Source organism: Tenrec ecaudatus, chromosome 11 (genome assembly GCF_050624435.1).
Source record: "Tenrec ecaudatus isolate mTenEca1 chromosome 11, mTenEca1.hap1, whole genome shotgun sequence".
NCBI classification, from domain to species: domain Eukaryota; kingdom Metazoa; phylum Chordata; class Mammalia; order Afrosoricida; family Tenrecidae; genus Tenrec; species Tenrec ecaudatus.
The window spans coordinates 71887914-71910055 of record NC_134540.1 but is presented as its reverse complement, the minus strand read 5'-3'; the positions used below and the strand labels follow the sequence as shown (position 1 = coordinate 71910055).

The 22142-nt window shown below is 49.7% G+C and overlaps 1 protein-coding gene across 9 annotated transcripts in view; it reads right to left on the bottom strand.

Annotated features, from left to right (window-relative positions):
- The window catches only part of INPP4A (inositol polyphosphate-4-phosphatase type I A), a 133787-nt gene extending 119576 nt beyond the window's left edge, over positions 1-14211 (bottom strand). For 3 of the 9 annotated variants that reach the window (XM_075563196.1, XM_075563202.1, XM_075563204.1), the window contains exon 1: positions 14002-14210. The gene's annotated coding sequence lies outside the window, so the exon portion shown is untranslated. Of the gene's footprint in view, positions 1-14001 lie in introns of all 9 variants that reach the window. The other 6 variants (XM_075563197.1, XM_075563203.1, XM_075563205.1 and 3 more) reach the window with 3 other exon arrangements.
- Between the last annotated feature and the right edge of the window lie 7931 nt (positions 14212-22142).

Here is a 22142-nt window from a genome sequence, read left to right as displayed (position 1 = left end):
CTCCATACAGGGCTGGCTGTGGTGGGTGTAGGAGGAGGAAGGCGGAGGCTGGCCTCGGGCTCTAGGGGCTGTGCTGGGGAGAAATGTGTTTGCTTTCTCTTGGGGCGTCTTGGATGGCTCCTCCTCCCCACACCTGACAGCCCGCCCCTCCTGGACACAGACCTCTGTTCCAGAAGCACCACGATGCTTCCGGGTGAGCAGCAGCTCTCTGGTCTGAGCAACCTCCAGGCTGACCTTGAGAATGGAAATGAGAAGGCTACCATCTCTAGTCCGTAAAGATGGAAATGGAGGAACAAAGGGGTCAGGTGACCTACTTGAGGCTCAAGCAAGGAGCAAAGTGTGGAAGTGAGACAGATCTCACAGTGGGGGGTTTTCCAGCGAGCTGCCTGCCCCTCAGTGGAGCTTCCACAGACAATGCTTCCCAACAAGCAGGAGAACTCATCTTCCAAAGACACACAGCAACCTCCCCGAGAGAGGCAGTGAGCTGCCTCCAAAAGCCGGTCCCTGTTCCTCCTGAAGACCAGGCCAAGAAGCCGGACTCTTCAATGGCCCGGGGCTGTCTGTCTCCCTTGCAGCTAGGTGTAGCCTGGACTTCAGTTTTGCCACCCGTTCTCAGGAAGTATCCAAAGCCCCATCTTCCCAGAAAGAGGACCAAAGTTACCCTGGGCTTCCAGGCTAGTGAATACATTCTTCTGAACCCCAGTAGGCATGAGGAGATTCGTTTTGCTACACAGTGGCTTTATGAAACAGTTTCTTCTCAAGGAAAAAAAATAGTTTGCCAATCCCATTTCAGGACTGTCTGCGTAGCAAGCTCACAAAGCTTCAATCTACCAAATTCCTGTTTACGGCCCCAAATACTGAATAGCTTGGTTTGCACATTGAGTGTAGACATGTAAGTACATCAGATAAATCTGGGCTGTGAGGTAAAAATAGGCCCTGTTTCTATGCATTACTGGTAGTCCGGTAAACTGGGATCACAGTGTACACCACCGCTGCTAGTTGCCATGACAAACGCGGGCCCAGCCCTGCCAGTTTACAAAACAGACAACCTTGGTGTCTGCATTGCTGGTCGGCGAATCTTGTTCCAGAGGATGGCGCAGCTTTCACTGCCCCGGGATTTGATTGGATTCCATCTGGGCCTGTTGGCAGTGAGTCGCGTCCAAGGCAGGCGGGAACCCTCTTTATGGCATGAAGGGTTGAGGACGAACGGGGTGACCCGGCTCCCATAGGGTGTCAGGCACGAGGAGGCACACACACGGGTACGGAGCCCCAGGCACTCAGATTAGATGGTGAATGAGATCCACCTGAGAGTCTGGATCCTTCTGAACCAGCACGTTGGCCAAAGGATTGTTTCCAGGGGTTTCACTCGGCCTGGAAAAGGTCCCTTGCTACTTCACACACCACCTGAGGGCTTTTCTTCTCCTGGAGTAGAAAGTTCACATCTCAAAACACAGACGCAGTGCTATCCAGTGACCCCACAGGCAGAGTAGAACTAACTGCTCTTGGGGGTTCTGAGGCCGTAACTCTGTAGGGGAGCAGAAAGTCTCAGCTCTCTCCCGTGAAGCGGCTGCTGGGTTTGAACCGCTGACCTTGTGGTTAGCAGCCGAGCATGTACCCACTCTGCCACCAGGGCTCCTTAAGTTAACACCTAGCTTGGTTAAAAAACATTTGATGGATTAAAAATGGTCTAAATAAGAAGACTCTCACAATGCAAAGAGCCCTTCCTCCGGCCAGTGAAGTTATTCAAAATACCATCTATTTCAACGACCCCTGGAAGGCCTAGTGCAGAACGTTGCTCCTAGGCACTCACAGGGTGAGGTATTTGCAAGACGACAGGGGGACTTCCAAAAGTTAGTGGGAAAATACTTAGCTCTCCATTCTGTCTTTCCACAAACTTGCGGGTGCCCCTCATAGCTGTACGATCAAAGAAAACAGAGCTTTCTCATGGCGTCTGCAGGGTTACGAGGAGGAAGACGTACAAACAGACACCCCCTGGTGCACGGATCCTTCCACTCGCGACTTGAAGAAATGCCACTCGGATCATTGTAGCCACCTGCCTGAAGCTCGGGCTTTCTTTCAAATCAACTCGTACTTTAACCGGTCGCTGTAAGTCCGTGTCCTTGCCATGTGAAATGCCATATGACTCATGTGAAATGAACCAGGTCAAACACCAGGACGACACTGGGTGAGAGAGCCCAGGTGGCACGGTGGGTTAAGGGCTGCTAGCTAAGGGGTTGGTGGTTCAACCTCACCAGCCACTCTTCAGGAGAAAGCTGAGGCCATCTGCTCCCATCAAGATGCTCAGCTGTGGATGCCCTAAGAAGCATTTCTACCCTTCCCAGCAGGGCTGCTCAGAGCCCAAATCCCCTGGGCGGCAGTGGGTGTGGTTTGGATTTTAGTTTCTAGAGCCAGGAGATGACAGAGAAGGATGTCAAGGTACCAGGAGGGAAAAAGACCAGTAAGGCCTGATCCAGAAGCCGACTGTGCCCACACTACCAGGGAGCAGTGTGCTGGGGTGAAAGGTCTCCTTCAGGCCCTGAGGAAATGATGAGCACTTGAACTTCAACAGGAAATCTGTCGTTGTGGTGGGGAAACTCTCTCCTAGGGGGCTCTGGAGGGAGGTGGGGGTGGGCGGCAGGGTGCAGGAGCCAGGGAAAGGCGCTGGAGGCCCCACCTGCAGTAGGAAGCATGGTCCATGTGCCGAGGCACCCCCATCTCCATGGGCACGGCCAGGGCTCAAAGTCATTTCTTCTGCTTTGGAGAGCTGCTGCCGAGTCACTGCAGGGGGGTGAGAAAGTGAAATGCTAACAAGGCAGGGGTTTGAGATCCAAGGCCTTCCCTAAACAGATTGTGTGTGTGTGTGTGTGTGTGTGTGTGTGTGTGTGTGTGCCCAATACCAAACTTCACCCATGGCAGCCCTCGGGCACAACCACAGCCCCAGGAAAGCGGGGGGGAGAATGAAGGGTAACACCCACATGGGATGGTTGAGAAAGAAAGATGTGGGCCCGGTCTGACTTCACCCACCATGCTGCTGGCAAGTGGAGCGCAAGACCCGGACTAAAACCAAGAGCCCTTCCCTCCCACCAAGGTGGACACGTCCATCCAGAAAAGCGTTTTCATTTGTCCACCTTCCTCCCTATTTCAAGTCCGGAGAATGACAGCACTTGGAAGACTCTGGGCTCTCCTGCATTTCTTGGCATCCAGTCCAAGCCAAGGAGCCCTGGGGGCCCCGTGGACTCTGAATCGAACTGTTAACCCCAAAGTCGGCCGTGTGTATCCGCTCGTCGCTCCACAGGGAGAAGGATGAGGCCATCTCTTCCCATAAAGAATTCCGGCCTTGGAAGCCCAAAGCGGGGCAGGGGGAGGGGGCAGATCTACTCTGTCCTATGGGGTCGCTATGCATCGGAATCGACTGGGGGGGCAGGGAGTGAGACACCCAGTCTAACTGGGTTGCATCAGTCATTCCGTTTCAGTGGCCCCTTAAGTATGCCATGTGCCCCTTCTGTTTTACACCCTGTCTGCAGAACACAGCCAAAGCAATGGGCAAGAAATGTGAAAACCATGAGCATGCCTGGCTGGGTTAATGACGGATGACGCGCCTCCTCCTTTTCCTATGACCTTTGCCGGATGTCTCCTGGCTCTCAGCACCTCCTTCTTTGGGAACAAGTCCCCTCGGGGCTTCCCTGAACCCACGGCTGAAATGGTGTCTATATGAAAGTGTGTGCACACAACGCAAAGGCAGAGGCACCGTGAAGAAACCAGAGTGACCCAGACCGGAGGCGTTTAGTCCCCGCAGACACTTATCCGCTGCACTGCTGGTCAGATCTCTCCCTTCCCCATTGTTCCGTCCCCCCAGCCACCCTGGGAGCCAAGGCCTGCCGTCATTTCACAGATGGGGGACTTGAGCCTGCTTCATGCCCAGCACAATTTCTCCCGCAATCTAATCTGCCCCCCAAACACACAGCCACAAATACCTCAAAGACATGCCTACAGCACCCATCCCAAAGCCAGCCACGCTGGGTCTGGAATTGTCCTCTTTGTGGGTGACACCCTTCGCTTCTCCCTCCCTTTCCTACAGCAGAACGGAGTTGTGATTGTGCCTGAGGACTGCCGTGGGTGAAGGCTGGTGTTGGGGACACACACACACACACACACACACACACTGCATCTACTTAGGGAAACCCTTCGCTAGCCCGTGGTCTTGGAGCTCAAGTGTTTCACTTTCCTATCCCTCTTTTTGGAAGGAAACATAACTTATTTCATATGTGGTCTAACTGATGTAAAATGAACATGCAGAAATAATGACCATGAGCCACGAAGGGTTGGCGGGAGGGGAGCAGGCCGCAGTAGGACTTCAGGAGACTCAGCTTCACACCAGGAATTGCTGGTCCACCCCGTTGGGTGAAGGGTTGTCGGCCAGGCATCAGGGTGAAGTTTTAAACCTCTTAGGAATCAAGCCACTCCCTGCCACTGTCTTCTCAGCTCTAGGAGAGTCAAGGACCCCTAACTCCCTCAGGAGAATCTGGCCCAGGTGGTCAAAGACCAGCACCACAGACAATCAACCAAGCAGGACAGGATGTGAACTGTTTGTTGTTGTTGTCCCCCTGGGCACGGCTCTCAGGACACACCCCACCCCCACACCATCCCACACACTGCATGCCCCGCCCCTGTGAAAAGCTCCTTCCCACTCTAGCACAAAGGTTCTCCATCTATGGCGCGTCCCACATCCCTGGGGTTGGACCGGCCGTCTCTTTGGCAAGGCCGCGTGTACGCATGTCTGCTCTCCCTACAGGCTCTGGCCCCTGTGCTCATTAAAGGCTGACATGCTGCCCATCAGAAGCCACACAGAAAAACAGCCCCGTTATAACAATATCCAAATAGGCACCACATACAAATTAAACCAGCGAAGGAGCCGCTGAGGAGGACGAGTTGGGCTGCTAACTTCAGGGTCAGCAGTTTGAACTCACCAGCTGCTCCCAGGGAGAAAGATGAGGCTTTACTCAGGCAGAGGTTCAGAAACCCACAGGGGCAGTTCTACTCTGCCCTGCAGGTTGCTGTGAGTCAGAATAAATTCAATGGCCATTGATTTTGGTTTGGTTGAGTTTGGTTTGCTTTAGAAAAACTCATGACCACAAAGTCACTTTCCAACTCCTAGTGACCCTGAGGGACACGAGGAGAATTGCTCTCTATGGCTCCCGAGGCTGCCGATCTGTACAAAGCAAACCATCGCATCTCTCTCCCCTGTGGGAGAACGATGGCTAGTGGATTTGAACTACTGACCTTAGCGTGAGCAACCAAATCCAACTCAAACTCATGGTCATCAAGTCAATTCCAACTCCTAGGACAGGGGAGAACTGCCCCTGTGAGTTTCTGAGACTGTAACTCTTTATGGGAGTAGAAAGCCTCATCCTTCTACCAAGGAGTGGCTGGTGGCTATGAACTGCTGACCTTGTGGTCAGTAGTCCAGCATATACGCTACTATGCCACCCGGGCTCCTGCAGTTAGCTAACAGTATTGTTAACAAATCTTTTTTTCTTTTTTTTAAGGGAGGAGAGGGAGGCTTACTCATCCTATAGGAAGTGCACTTGCATGGTTTCTATTTTATGCTGAATTTTTAAAATGCTGGGCACCACCTCCCATTGATCTCACAAACCAGTGCCGTGCCCCCACCTGCCTTCCCCAGTGCTCGCCCTTCCCCAGTAAGGGCAGCCAGCGAGTGTGGTCAGGGTGCTGTGTGAGGCCGTTCCTGAATATCACTGCTAAGTGTCCCGGCGAACCTTTACAGCCCTGGGAAGTCAAGGAAATCCAGAAATACCTCCAGCTAACTAGTTCCAGGAAAAAATGTGGAGCATTGTGCTATTTTGATCTTCCAAATTACACTGGGGACATAAAACAGGGTTGGGCTTGAGAAAGGGGGCCAAAGAGCAGCCGACACAACCACACCCACAGAGAGTGGTGAGGCTGTCTCCTGAAAGGGGTCGCACACCCAGCCCATCTGAAGGTGCTTTGGGATGGCCCTGGAAAAGGAGTGGTTAGGCCAGCAGCCTCTCGTCTGGCAGGGCCAGAGATACACCCTGGGGCTGGTGGGGCATCGGAGGAGCTGGAGAGGCAACAGAATTGAGAAACTTAGCAGAGCCAGGAAACTGGGGCGCAGGCCACGCTGCGGGGTGGCACGAAGAGTGAGGCTCAAAAAGAGGGCAATGCTGCCCACAGGCTTCCCGCTTCCCACAGCCATTCCCTCTTCTGCCAGGGGCGTAGCCTCAGTTTAGGACAAACCAGCCCCTTCTCCAGCTGGGAAGAAAAGCCTTGAACAGAGGAAGAGAGCGGTCCTCACACTATCTTATTAAAGCGCAGCCTGCTGGGACCCCCCACCCAGAGTTTCCATGCAGTAGGTGGGTGGGGGTCTGATCACCTGCACATCTCAGATGATGTTGGGGCTGCATGTCTGGGTACCACACATGGAGAAAATGGCCTAAGCCAATCAGCACAGAGCATTCTTATAGTCGCATGTCACTGGCCCAGAGCGGTCCTGTAATACTGTTCCCACTGGAAACCAAGCTCCTGCCACGGAGTCGTTTCTGACCCACAGCACCCCTACAGGGCAGGGGAGAACTTCTTCCAGAAGTTTCAAAGACTATAGCTCTTTATGGGAGTAGAGAGCCTGACGTGTCCCCTGCAGGGCAGCTGGTGGTTTCAAACTGTTGACTTTGAGGTGAGCAGCGCAGGGTGGGGGGACTGGAATATACACTGTTCCTGCTGGCCACGCCCTAACGACCACCTCACGAGCGTGAAGAGCCTGACCCAGGGATGACTGCAGTGATGGCGAGGGAGTCCGAGCTCGGGCCGTGATGAAATGTAGGTCCTTCGTCAACAGTGGGCCAGCTGGTGAAGTTGCTAAATTGCTGGCAGAGTAGGTCTCCAAGGCCATGCCTGTCTTCAGTGTTGACTTCGCAGCCAAAAGCACCCTATCTGGCACACCCTATTATCCAGAGAGACCCTTGATGAGGCATCCCTGCTTTATAATCGAGTCCTGCCCCCCAGAAATAGCAGCCTGCCTGGCTGTGTTGCCAACAGACGCCCTGAAGCTGCACACGTGGGCCCACCTTCTTGGAAGCGAGGATGAATGGACCAGGAAACGCAGGGTTCAAGAATGCAAGCAAAGCCAAACTCAAGCGGAGTTCGCGCCATCGGGGCGATTCCAACTCACAGGGACCCTCTTGGGCACTTTGGGTTTCGGAGACTGGCAATGCTGAGGGGAGCGGGGAGGGAGAGGGGAAAAAAGAGGACCTGATGCCAAGGGCTGAAGTGGAGAGCAAATGCTTTGAAAATGATGAGGGCAAAGAATGTACAGGTGTGCTTTACACAATTGATGTATGTATATGTATGGATTGTGATAAGAGTTGTATGAGCCCCCAATAAAATGTTTTTTAAAAATCCTTATGGGAGCAGACACCTTCATCTTTCTCCTAAAGAGCGGCTGGTGGGTTCAAGCCACTGACCTTGTGGTTATCAGCTCAGTGCACTGCCCACTGTACCAGCAAGAACACACGACACAACGCACATCCACTTTATCACAGAGCCTCCATAAGAAGGGCAGGGTGGCTAGGAAGGAGAGCAGGGCATTTGAGATGTCAGAGCGCTACCTAGCAAGGTGCAACAGGAGGGTCAGGACCGCCAGTTGTCCGAGGGAAAGAGCTCTGAAAGGACTCCAGGAGGGAACTTGGAGAGGGCTGATGCTGTCCTTCAGAGAGAAGTCCTCCTTCCTCCTGGAGGTCAGGCCACACCCTACTGTCTTCCTGACCCTCGTCCAGAAAGCAGACGTCTCAGCTGTACCACCGCAGCCTGGCCCCACCCCACAGGATCCATGGGCCTTCCTGCATCTAAGGCCTTCCCTGGGGGGAAGCCCAGGCAAGCAGACGGCACACGAAAGGGCTGCAGTCTCACCTGCATGAAGGAAGCAACTGCAGGCAAACACCAGGGCCAGCTGATGGTGCAGACCCTGGAGTGGACAGGGAAGTGTGTACAGACACCGTGGACACACACACACACACACACACACACACACGCTCACGCTCACGCCTGGCGTTCTGGTCCCGTCAGGTTATGACAAGAGGAGAAGGTAGAGATTAAATCCCTGGAGAAAGGGGGACCTCGTTCCAAGTTCAGTGCAGGCACCTTTCTTCCCAGGGGTTCCTCCTTCCTGCGTGCTCCCCGGCTCTGTGCGCTGCTCCTCCAACACCCTACCACAGCCAGGCCCCTTGCTGCGGAGGGAGGGCAGTGCCCCTCAGAAGAAGCTCACTTTCCTCTCCTTTAGGACAAGCCGTGCATCACAGTTAAAAGGAATACAGGGTCCAACACTACAGTAACGCCCACAATCCGGCCAGAAAGGGGGTCTAGTCAGAATAAAATGGGTAAAGGACACGCACAGGTAACTCGCAGAAGCTGCAACACAAATGCGCAAGAACGGGTTTTGAATATTTTGGGTAATTTGGGACGTGTGATGAAAACAATTGGGTCTTCGCTGCTGCTACATTTGCAGATGTTGACCAGCCTGAGTCTTTGCCTGCGGCCCGTGTAGAGGCAGACCGACCTACCGGCAGCTTCTCCCTCTAGGGGACACTAGCACTGGGGGAGAGAGCTGAAGCTGGCAGAGCCTCTTGGGAGGCAATCTGGGCAAATGATGAATTCAGAACTCCTCTTTGACCCAGAATCTCTCCTTCTAAATAGCTAGGAGGCTGGAATATTTCTGGGTGTGAACAATAATGTGGTTCCCGACGTCCTAAATTTTCAGAGCAGAAAATTAAGAACAGCCTACATGGCTCTGATCATAAGGAACCGTTAGATACACTAGGGTGCTTTTATACGATATGCTCCTCCCTACCCCACCCCCACAAAAAAGGGGAGTGGGGTGTGTGAAACATACTATGTTGGTCCATACAGAGCTCCAGGCATTAGACTGAAGAAGCCAAGCACAGACAAGTCTGTGCACAGACAACCATGTGACTGCATTTATGTTTGGCATCACAGCCACCGTGCACAGAGAGCACCCAGAAGCAGTGACGCCTCAGTCACAGTGAGCCCACCTCCAGCCCGGATCGTGGCTTTTACATACCATTTCCCACCATAAGGAAGTGGGCTCTTTGGAAAAATGGCCAATTCCACAGTAGTTGGGGCAGGGAAAAAGCAAGCCGAGGCTCACGCATCTATGCCGGAAAATAAAGAAGTGTTCCAAGAATGGCCAGGACCTGTCAAAATGAAAACAGGATCCAGCTTGAAGAGGCTTCTCACTGGTCAAAACCTGCATCACCTGGGCAAAACGTGAATGAAAATATCAGTGGATTATGGCCTGTGGAATGCATCTAGTGGTGCAGCCCCTGGTGGCCTAGTGGTTACGCATTGGGTTGCAATCCAAAAGGTGAGCAGTTCAGAACACCAGCCGCTCCGAGGGAGCAAGACCAGGCTTTCGATTCCTGTGAACAGTTACAGCCTGAGAAACCCACCGGGGCAGTTCAACCCTGTCCTATAAGGTCGCTGTGAGTCAGCATCAACTCAAGGACAGTGACTTATTTTAACGGTACAAGTCAAATAAAAAACAGATAAGTAAATGGAAGAAAGAAAAGGTCCTCCTTTCAGTAAAACTCCAACTAATAAAGTGTGGAGTCAAAAACCATCATGTGGCTACTATCCCAAGAATTGATTCCAACAAGAATGGCCAGTTGATTCCAGAACGAGTGACGAATGAAAGGACTGTGGGAATATCCTATTTACATAGTCTCAAAATAGCTTCCTGTAAAATACGGGTTAACTGCCAAGGGAAAAACGGTAGCTAATCAGGGAGGAAACCTGGCAATGATGGACGTTAACATCAGCAGGTCGGGCCAACCCACACCATGTGTCTCCTGAGAAGATTAAGAAGAGTGCACCATCTCCTCCGTTGTTCTCCTGCCAAAGAGGCAGAATCTGATCATGAGGAAAACTCAGACAGACCAAGCCCCGGGGCATTCTATCAGGGGAAAAATAACCATGAGGCAAAATCTCACAAGTGTCAATACCACGAGAGATTAGGAAAACCCAGGAACTGTTGCAGATGAGAGGGAGACTAAAGTCAATCTACAGATGAAGAGCAAAGGCTTCAACCTTCAGAGGGGTTTACACCTCAACACACAGAAAATGAAAATCCTTAAAACGGGACCGGTGAGCAGCATCCGGATAAACACAGCAAAGACTGAGGCTGTTCTTTCTTCTTGGATCCACAATCAACCCCCATGGGAGCGCAGACAAGAAATCAGACAACATAATTCATCGGCCAAATCTGCGGCAAGTAGCCTCTTTAAAAAAAATCAGATTATTATAAGAGCTGTAAGAGCCCCCCCAATAAAATGATCTATCAATTTTTTTTAAAAAGCAAAGAAACGCTTAGAAAACTGTGATGTGCCTGATCCAAACCATGATCGTTCAGTCACCACCGAGCTGTGGAAAGTGGGGCAATCAATAAGAAAGACTAGAGGAGAATCAATGCCTTAGACTTCTCGTGCCGGCACAGAATGCCGACGGTGCCACAGACGGTCAGCAGAATGAACAGCTGTGTCTTGGAAGAAGTACAGCCTGCATGCGCCTTAGAAGTGAAGAGGGTGAGCCTCCTCCGTCTTAGAGACTCTGGGCACGTTATCAGGAGGGACCAGTCCCTGGAGAAGGACATCCTGCAGAAAGTCCTTCAAAGAAGATGCTCCTCAGTGAGAGGGATTAACACAGTGGGCAATAACCTGCTGACCTAAAAGTTGGTGGCTCACAGCAACCTGGCGGCTCTGTGGAAGTGGCACCAGGAGAATTACTTCTGTAGAAACTACAGTCAAGGAAACCTGATGGGGCAGAGTCGGGTCAACTGCATGGCAACGAACACACCACCGTACTCTACCTCATTCTTGCTGCCATCGAGTCAAGTCTGACTCTGGACGACCCTGCAGGGCAGGGAAAACTGCCCCTGTGGGTTTCCGAGACTGTCACTCTGTAGGGCAGTAGAGAGCCTCAGCTCTCTCCCAGGGAGCCGCCTGTGGTTTCAAACTCAGCCACCATGCCATCAGGGTTGACAAAGAACATGAATGGGACAATTGTCCCAATCTGAATCAAACCTGTAGATTGGATAATAGCATTGCATCATAGTTCATGTTCCGTGGTATAATTGTACTATTCTTATTATGTAAGAAAATGCCTTTGTTTTAGAAAATACACAATAAAGTATTTAGAGGTAAAGAGTCATGAAGCCTGCAACTTACTGTGCAATAGTTCAGAAACAAAACTATCCTCTCTCTCTCTCTCTCTTTCTCTCTCATACACATACACACACACACAGAGAGAGAGAGAGAGAGAGAGAGAGAGAGAGAATCTGGTAAAGGGTATTTGGGAACTTTAGGTGATTCTTGCAACTTTTCCGTGAATCTGAAATCATATAAAGACACCTTTCTGAGAGCGAGGTATGTAATGTACCGAAATAAAAATTCCTGAGGACTAGGTTCTTGCTGGCACCTCCCTGAGAAGCACAGAGACGAAATGAAGCAAGACTTCTGCAAGGGTGTTAATACAGTTCTCCCCAGAATATGCTCTCTTCTCAGAGCTTCCTTTCCAGGTCAGGGGGGTGGGGGTGGGAGGGGGCCTGTTTTGAAGGAGCTCTGGAGACCAGCTCATTAATCAAGTTCCCACAAAAGCAGCTCCAACAGAATTGGGCTTTCTTCACGGCAGATTTGGGCTCTTTTTCCCTCCACGAAGGCCAAAGCGTCCTCATTCCAGGAGTAGATGGCGATGCTATGGGAAATTTGCTGGCATGCCGAGTTACAAAGGAGTTTTTTCCTAAGGAACCAAAATAAAACCATCTTGGTCCCAAGTCTCCCCCTCCACGATGCCTCGCTGATTTCCTGAGGAGAGGGGCTTGGGCCTTTCTGGTGCACTGTAAGAGCTGTTCGCTGGGGAAGGTGCCCTAGACAGGCATCTAGCTACAGGGACTTGCATGGCCAGCAGTTCTGTCTGTCCTAACACATCCCATCTCCCCAGTGCTTCGCACTTTACAAAAGGCTCCCCTGAATATTATTTTATTTCATCTTTTCTTTAAAACCATTTAAGAAAGAAAAAGAAGACATACTCCAAAGATTTAACTTGACAGCAACGCAGCAAAACATTCACTTTCCCCCCAACAATGGGTAACCTATAGTGTCTGTCCTCAGCCTCAAGTCTGGTTGAGAGATGGCTGTTCACAGACGGCCCTCTGAGACAACGTTTGTCAAATGAAAAGTAACTAGGTGCGTGCAACCAATTCTGCCAACAATAGCTCTCTTTTCTATTTGGATTTACCCAGGAGCCATGCCTTTAAGTCACTTACACCTATCCAGTAATACTGCCTTATTGCTACATCGAAACAAATAAGGAAACACCTCACTGCGACCAAGTCCATGTACCGACTCAGAGCAATCCTCTAAGACAGTAATTTTGTCCCATGGGGTTTGCAAAGCGACGATCTTCACAGAAAAAGGGTAGCACAGCCTTCAAACGCCCAACCTTTGATTGGCAGCCCAAAGCTTACTCATAGATGGCACTGATCAGACTCGTGAGGCAAGTTAACAAAACCCAGCAAACAAGGAGGCCTGGAGGCTCTCCACAAACACCCCCCCCCCAGGGCAGGGTGTGATGGTTTCTGAACAGCACACCTCAAACTCGAAGGACCACCTGACCTTGTCACGCACTTACCTTCAGTCTTCCAGGAGTAAGAGAATTCCCAAAGCAAAAGTCCTGCCCGGATCTAAATGACTGGCAAAGAAAGTCGGTTTCCAACCCCAAACACTCTAGAGACAGCTATTGCGTGTGCATGACCACTGCCAGCATCACAGAGAGTCCAAAGCAAACTCCTCAAAGTGGGTTCTGCTATCGCCTTTTATAGACGAGAACAGCAGGGCTAGCAAGTGAATGTGCCAGGACCTGCACACAACTTGCTTTCCCCAAGTCCACCGGTTCCCCTGGTCCACACAACCCACCCACCCACCGTGATCATCATGAGCCTCATGGAATTTCACTGCAAGCCTCCAACCACCACCTCCTCCATTCCCTGGATTTAGATGTCACAGGGAGCAGGTGACAAATCAGATTCTACTTTGGGCAACCTCCCAACACAAAACACCTACAGCGGCAAAGCAGAAAGCAAGAAAAGGGGCTTCACGGCGGTCTGCACTAACCCCCCCCCCTCCCCGTACCACTCCCACCCACTCCCACCCCCCACCCCCCAACCAGGGGCAGATTTTCACCATCAAGAACACGGCATTATGTAATGTCACAGGGCAGGCAGCAGGGCAGAAAGAGGGAGAGCCCATCCCTGTGCCGGCTGCCACAAAGACCTAAATCTACCTTGGACATTTTGAACATTTCAGTCGAGTCGGCTTCTACCCCTTTTAGGGCTGACTGGTGTTTCCAGAGGCAGGCCCCGGATCCCTGGGCACTGCTACGGCCTCTTTCGTTGGCACAGAAAAGCCAGGAAGAAAGAAAACCGAAAAGGCAACGATGTCACAACGGTTGTCCGGGGCTGTGGACGGGCAGGAAAGGGAAGAGTTGAGAGGATGATGGAGGCTTATTCGTGCGCGGTTATGTTTATATGTGAACCACGGCCAGGCCTTCGGCGGCGGCTGCAATCACTAGATCCAGCCTTGGAAACAACACACCGAGCAGGTGCCCGGCCTCCGAGCACCGCGTCCCGCACCCCGCGACTCCCCACACCTGCGCCAGCCGTCGCCACGACCACCGCCCGGCATTCTCCTCCGGCCACGGGCGGCGGCGTCTGCACCGCGCTCGGGGTCGGCCGGGGCTGGGTTTTCCTCCAAAGACGCCACGGCCAGCGCACTGCTAGGCTGTGCGATTTCCATGACAACCGCGGGCGCCGTGCGCGTCCGGCCCGGCGGGCACCGAGCTGCAGACCCGTTACCCGCGGTGCACCCCCGGCGCCCCCCGCAGGCCAGGCCCACCTACCTAGGGCGCCCCGGTCCGCGGCGCCCACCGCCGGGCGAGCCCGCCGTCCTCGGTCCCTCCGGGCAGAGCGCCCGAGCCGCGCCGCCGCCGCCGCGGGGTCGTGAAGTCGCGGGCTGCAGCCGGACCCCCGGTCCAGTCCCCCAGCCTCGGCTCGCCGCGCCCGTGCCGGTCGCGAACCCCTCGCGCGCCGCAGCCCAGCCAGCCGGCCTCGGCTCCAGAGCCTGCGCGCAACCCCGCCCCGGCCCGGTGCCCTCGGCGCGCATGCGCGCCCCGCCCGCCCGGGCCCGCCCGCCTGGGTGGACCCGCCCCCCGAGGTGGGTGTCCACGCCGCGCGCACCGCTCTCCCGGCCTGGGGCCCTCGCGCACCCGGGACCGCGGCCCCACGCGCACCTGGAACTGCGTCGGCTGCAAGGTAGTCCTCAACCCCCAGGCTCCACGGAGCCGGGGCTCGCCCACCTTCACACACTGAGGTCACCTGACGCATCCCCAGGAAAAAGGAGCCCTCCCAGTGGGCGGGCTTCCCTTGTGATAGATGACCGCGTTGCCTTCCAGGAGACCCGGAGGAAACGGAACGTCCACACACGTCTCCAGCAGAAAGTCAGAATAGCCATACTTTGGGCAAAACCAAGAAAGCACTACTGACTGTGGACAGGGTGCCCTCACAGACCTGTTCTAAGCAGGCGGTGCATAAAAATACATCGCCTGCCTGGTGGGGATGGCTTGCGCTGGATGACCTTCCCAAAGTGCTGGGAAGAAGGACCTTGCCATTGGCTTTGGTAGAAGTGACAGCCAAGAAAACCAACGGGCAGTTTTCTGTAACACAGGCGACTTCAGACGTAACTTGTAGGCAACCTATTTGATTTGGGTGTGTAGACTCAACAAATACCATTTTCTTAGGTTTCTCCCACAAATTGTTTTTCCTAGGGCACAAAATATACTAGTCAGAAGCTATGGATGAAAATATTCACCTTACTATGATTTTAAACATTATTTCTGTTTGAGCCATGATAAATACTGGGCTGAATATAAACTTTTAACATAGCTTTGAGTCTTACATTCTTATTTAAAAAAACCTTTTTCCTTAAAAATGAAAAAATTTTAAAAATGTTAAATGAAAACTGTTGTAACTCAGTAAACTAGAAAACAACTGTGGTGATGTGAAATTTCTTTCTCTTTTAAATCACTTTATTGGGGACTGGTACAACTCTTATCACAATCCATCCATCCATCCATTGTGTCAAGCACACTTGTACATCTGTTGCCATCATCATCCTCAAAACGTTTTCTTTCTACTTGAGCCCTTGGTATCAGCTCCTCATTTTTCCCCTCCCTCGCCGCCTCCCTTCCCTCACGAACCCTTGATAATTTATAAATTATTATTATTTTGTCATGTCTTACACTGTCCGATGTCTCCCTTCACCCATTTTTCTGTTGTCCCTCCCTCAGGGTGGGGGTTATATGTACATCCTTGTGATCGGTTCCCCCGTTCTACCCCACTTTCCCTCCAACGTCCCTGTATCGCCACTCTCAACACTAGTCCGGAGGAGTTCATCTATCCTGGATTCCCTGTGTTTCCAGTTTCTATCTGTACCAGTGTATATCCTCTGGTCTAGCTAGATTTGAAAGGTAGAGTTGGGATCAGGATAGTGGGGGGAGGGAAGAACTATTAAAGAACTAGGGAAAAGTTGTATGTTTCATCATTGCTACACTGCACCCCAAATGGCTCGTCTCCTTCCCATGACCCTTCTGTAAGGGGATGTCCTTTTGCCTACAGATGGGCTTTGGGTCCCCAATCTGCACTTCCCCTCATTCACAATGATATGATTTTTTTTGTTCTTTGATGCCTGATACCTGATCCCTTAGATACCTGGTGATCGCCCAGGCTGGTATGCTTCTTCCATGTGGGTTTTGTTGCTTCTGAGCTAGATGGCCGCTTGTTTACCTTCAAGCCTTTAAGACCCCAGACGCTGTATCTTTTGATAGCCAGGCACCATCAGCTTGTCTCACCACTTTTGCTTATGTAGCCATTTGTCTTCAGTGATCGTATTGGGAAGGTGAGCACACAAAGGTATGATTTTTTTGTTCTTTGATGTGTGATACCTGATCCCTTCGACACCTCATGCTCACACAGGCTGGTGTCCTTCCATGTGGCCTTTGTTGCTTCTCAGCTAGATGGCCACTTGTTTACCTTCAAGACCCCAGATGCTATAGCTTTTGATAGCCTGGCACCATCTGCTTTCTTCACCACATTTGCTTATGCACCCGCTTTGTCTTCAGTGATTGTGTTGGGTAGGTTAGCATCATGGAATGACAGTTTAAATAGAACAAAGTATTCTTGCCTTGAGGGAGCACTTGAGTGTAGGCCCAATGGCCATCTGGTACCTTAATACTAAACCTATAAATATATGCACATAGATCTATTTCCCCTTCATCATATATGAATAGATTTACATATGTACATGCCTATATTTAGATCTCTACAAATACCCTTTGCCTCCTAGTTCTTTCCTCTTGTGAAATTTCTTAATTCTGTTACTCCTACCCAATGATTAGCCAGGCCCGTGCAAATAGGGTGTGTGAAACACTAACAGATGGGAATTGGTCTGTTTTAGTCACCATTCCCCTAGCTATAAGAATGAGAAGCAGGCAGATAGAAAATCCAGGCCCATCAAGGAAGAAGAATCACCAACAGCACATTTGAGATCCCTGTGTGAAGTGGTGGAGGCCAAGACGAGAGGCTCCAAGGACTGTGGCACGGAGACCCTGGGACAGAGCAGGCCGAGGCCAGAGGCTGAGGCAAGAAGACCAGGAGACGGAACAGGAGCATCCCGCACACACTGAGACTGTGCACCAGAGCAGCACAGAGGTGGGGACCAAGGACACGTGTGGGTTAGGCTGAGGCCTGGACAAAGACTTGACACCTCACTGGGGTGACCCATTAACTTCCCTAGTACAGCCCTTTAACTGTGAGCATTGCCTCTGAGTTCTGGTTGGCCATTGCAAGGAATTATCAAACCCAATGGAAAAGCAGAGTGTCCTGGGAAGAATGGTTGGTGTCAGAGTAAAGAAGGCTGAAGGATGGGGCACGCCTGGCCTCTGCCTCATGGCAATCGCAATCGGCAATAGGCCTTGGGTTGGTGAGGAGTTGGAATCTCCTCCTTTGTGTAGCAGGGCAGGGAGTGGGGTGGGGGGGAGTCAGATGTGGCCTCCCTTGCCTTTTGGGCAACATCTGTCAGAGTTCACATCCCTCAGGTACAAACCCAATTAAGCATTTATCATTTGCTTCTGTTAGAAACTAAAACTCTTAGCAATGGAAATTAATCAAGATTTCTCTGATCTCCTTTAGAATTAGGTCGTTTCCCTCCCTGGGGGACAGACAACAGAAAAGGGGAGGGGGAGATGTGGGACAGAGCAAGATATGACAAAATAATCATTTCTAAATTATCAGGGGTTCATGAGGGAGGGGGGAGGGAGGAGAGAAAATGAGGAGCTGATGCCAGGGGCTTGGGTGGAGAGCAAATGTTTTGAGAATGATGAAGGCAACGAATGTACAAATGTGCATTACACAATTGATGTATGTATGGATTGTGAAGGGAGGTGTATGAGTCCCTAATAAAATAAAAGAATTAGGTCGTTTCACTAAAACCAAATGCAATCATTTGGAACAAACACAAACAAACATACAACTTATCATTTTTTTAAATCTTGTGATTTGTTTTTCATTTCCTACGTTGAAAAGTAATTTTTTAACAAAACACTTACCCTTTATTATCATTTTAGATAAATGGGAGGAAATATTGGCAGGGCTTTGATGAGAGTGTAAAGTCAAGAAAATCAAGCAACCTTGTGGAAATTCAAATGAATTTTTATTGTTTATTTTCTATAATTAAGGACACTAATATATCCTGGTTTGCTTGGGAGATCCACAATTTACATCTTTTTTCCCCTAACAAAATTAATAGGGTCCATTTTCCCTCTCAAAGATGTTCCTGTTCAATTAGTGTATTTTATGGAATAGGCAGGAATGTCAACAACCTGATAAGGGTTGCCTATGAAAATCCCACACTAATATTTTACTTACTGGTGCCACACTGTTTCAACCCTAAGACCAGAATGTTTATCGTCTTCCTTTTAATACATTGTACTGGAGAGTCTGCTCGGAACAGGTAGGGACAGGGGAAATAAAATAAAGGCACACAGATTAAAGAGAAACAACTTAAGGAATACATGCACACACCAAAAAAAACCCAATGAACTATTTGAATTAATAAACAAATTTAGGATACAAGATCAGCATTCCTATACATAAGCACTGAACAATCAGAAAATAGACTTAGGAAAACAATTCCACTGACCATAGCATGGAAAAGAATAAAATATAACAAAATATTGCAAGACTTGTACACTGAACATTATGCATGCTCACTGAAAGAGTAAAATAAGGTCTAAATGAGAGAATGGGGTCTTGTGTGGGACACATGATTAAGCACTCAACTACCAGCCCCATGCCTTGGGAGACAGGCTTGGTGATCTCCTTCTAAAACACTGGTTCTCAACTTTCCTAATGCCTCGACCCTTTAATACAGTTCCTCATGTTGTGGTGACCACAAAACATAAAAGTATTTTCATTGCTACTTCATAACTGTAATTTTGCTACTGTTATGAATCATAATGTAAATAGCTGATATGCAGGATGTATTTTCATTGTTACAAATTGAACATCATTAAAGCATAGTGATTCGTCACAAAAATAATATGTAATTCTATATTGTGAGATATTTATTTCTAATGACAAATAAATGAAATTTTGTCTTAAAGGTGTATCTTCATGTGGGCGGACCCTCCTGGAGATGGATAGAGGAGCAGCGTCTCGGTTCCTAAGATCATAGGAAATATGTGTTTTCCGATGGTCTTAGGCGACCCCTGTGAAAGGCTCGTTGGGTTACAGACATGAAACCCCTATGCAGCAGTTCTGCTCTGTGCACACAGGATCTTTCTGAGTCAGAAGCAACTCGATGGCAACTAACAGCAACCGATAAATGGAAAGGTAATCATGTGTTCATGAAAAGGAAGACTTCACATTTTAAAATGATAATACTCCTGAAATAGGAGTATCTCTACAGACTCAATACAACCCCTATCAAAATCCCAACTGGTTGCTTTGCAGAAATTGATAAACTGATCCTAAAATGCATATGGAAGTGGAAGGGACCAAGAATAGACAAAACGCTCTTAAGAAAGAACAAGCTGGGAGGAGGACTGATGCTTCTTGATTTCAAAACAAACTACAAAGTTGCAGAAGCGAGACTAGTGTTGTTAATTGCATGAGGATAGACAAGTAGCTGGATGGGATAAAATTGAGCGTCAATCAGTAAATCACGGCATTTATAGTCATTTGATTTTAACATCATCATAAGCCCCCATGATTATCATTTGAGAAAATGGATCAAGATAACTTCTGGGGAATTAAAAACAAAAATCAGTCATCGTAGGCTTCAGAGCTGGCCTTGAATTTAACTGGCCCAGTAGACTCCCTTAGAAACCACTGTTTTCCATCAAACTTTTTTTTTGAAGGCACACTAATAAGATTATACCAGCCACTTACTGCCTTTGAGCCAATTCTGACTCATATCCACCCTGCAGGACAGAGTAGAACTGCCCCCTCCCCACCTTTGGGTTTTTGAGGCTGTAAATGTTTAAAGGAACAGAAAGCCTCATCTTTCTCCCTCTGGACAGCTGGTGACTTCAAACTGGTGACCTTGCAGTTAGTGGCCCAACCCTTAGCCAACAGCAACATCAGAGTTCCTTCTGAGGATCCTAAGAGAAGTGCTAGTGAGAGAATTTGTCTCCAGCCATCCACTGATCGCGGAGACATGCTTGGCTTAAACCTATGCATGTACAATGAAGACACTTAGCAGCAATGCTTTTGAATTTATCCCTTTATTAGTCACTCTCCAACAACAAACTCCCTGCCGTGAAGTCATTTCAGACTCAGAGTGACCCTATATGTCAGCGTAGACCTGCCCCGTGGGTTTCCAAGACGGTAACTCCTTACAGGAGTAGAAAACGTTGGCTTGCTGCCAAAGAACAGGCTCATGGAGTTGAGCTGCCCACCTGGCAGTTAGGAGCTGGACCCGTAGCCACTAGAAGGATGTAAAAATAACCTCTGTGACATGCCAACTACCATGCTAATATTAAGATTAAAAAGTCAGGCAATAATAAGTATTAGTGAAGGTGTGGGAAATCAGAATATTTATACATTACTGGTGGTCTTGTAAGTGTGGCCACGATGGAAAACAGTTTTACAGTTCTTGAAAATGTTTAGCACTCAGTCATCATATGACTCATCAATTCCATTCCCATGTAAATACAGAAGAGAACTGAAAACACATGTCCATGCAAAAGCTTGGGCACATTTGTTCTTATCAGCATGCTCATAATAGCCAAGATATAGATTACCCAAAAACTCAAGTCCATTGGTTGATGAAGACCCAGGACTGCAGCCTTCAGGATGGATGGCAACATTGTAAAGAAGACAATCCTCACAACTGGGCCAAAAGGTAACATCATGATGAACTGAGAACTGGTTGAAATTGTCAACGATTTTATCTTGCTTAGATCCACAATCAATACTCACGGAGGCAGCAGTCAAGACATCAAGGAACACATTGCCTTGGGTAAGTCTGCTGCACAAGATCACTATACACTGAAGAGAGTTTAAGAGCAAATGTCTCACTTTGAGGACGATGGTGCACCTGACTCAAGCCAGGGTGTGCTCAATTGCCTCATACATGTGTGAAAGTTGGACACTGAATAAGGAAGACTGGAAAATAATTGATACATCTGAATTATGGTGCTGGTAAAGAACACCGAAACTACCAAGCACTGCCAAAAGGACAAACAGACCTATCTAGGAAGGAGAACAAACAGAAGGCTTCTTAGAAACAAGGTCGGCAAGACTTTTCTCTCACGCGCTTTGGGTATGTTATCAAGAGAGACCAGTCCATGGCAGAGGACATCATGCTTCATCAAGTTGAAGAGCATCTGGGAGAGGGAAGGCCCTGCATGAGCTAGATGGACACAATGTTTACAACAATGGGCTCAAACGTCCCAACAATTGTGAGGGAGATGGAGGGCCAGGGGGTGCTTGGCTTGCTGTACTATGCACCACATCTTGGCCTGGGACATCAGATACTTTCAAGGTCAGTTAACAAGTAACTCAGAAAAGTTTGACAATGTTGGTTGCCCTGTCTTTACTTCAGAGAATTGATGGAGATGAACTTTGACAAATTTCTAAATAAAACCAGGGCAAGTAGCTCTTGGGTCTTGCCTTCTTTAGGAGGACTTTATCTACAGAGTCAGTGCCCCAGGGTATGATATCCAGAAACTTCCACAGGAGTCAGTTCCTGAGCCTGAACTTTCCCTCTGGCCAGGTGGCTTCGTCTTAAACTCTCACAGCACTAAGCCAGAAGAGAATATGGAAACAGACAGGAACAACTGCTGAAGCAGCAAAGCACTGGAAAATGCTCCATGGCTTCTTTCCAGCCCTGAGGCTGAGACGCTTTTTGGTTTCATTTTAAGTCCTCCATCTTCAGCCTTCAGGATTTCATAAAGAAGATTGAGCTGAACCAAACTTCTCCCTTCTGGTAGTGGCTGCCTTCGATGACTGCGTCTTCTTGGCTCCAGCACAAGGAGGTGGGTGTGGCATGGCCTCATCTGGGAGGCTCTAAGACGGGCAGTTGAGACCCACTCCACTGCAGAAAAATCTTCTCTTTGTGGGTGTACAATTCCTCAATCCCTCTTTCGTTGCTTCTTCTTACAGTGCTTCTTCTCACATATTTTACTCCTCCCAAGCCAACCTCAACTGCCCTCCGGTCTATTCCAGTTCAGAGTCGCCCTGTACAACAGAGCAACACTGCCCCTGCACTTGGATACCCAGGAAAAGTTACATCTGCCTTGCGGTCAGGGGCTGTTGAGTCCATCCCGATGCATGGCAAGCCCAGGTAAGTAGAGTGTTCACCTGCGTAATTTCATGGGCTGATCTTAAAGATATAGATCACCAGGTCTGTCTTCCAAGTCGCCTCTGGGTGAGCTCAAACTTCCAACCTCTCAGTTGGCAACTAAGTGACTCAATCATACGC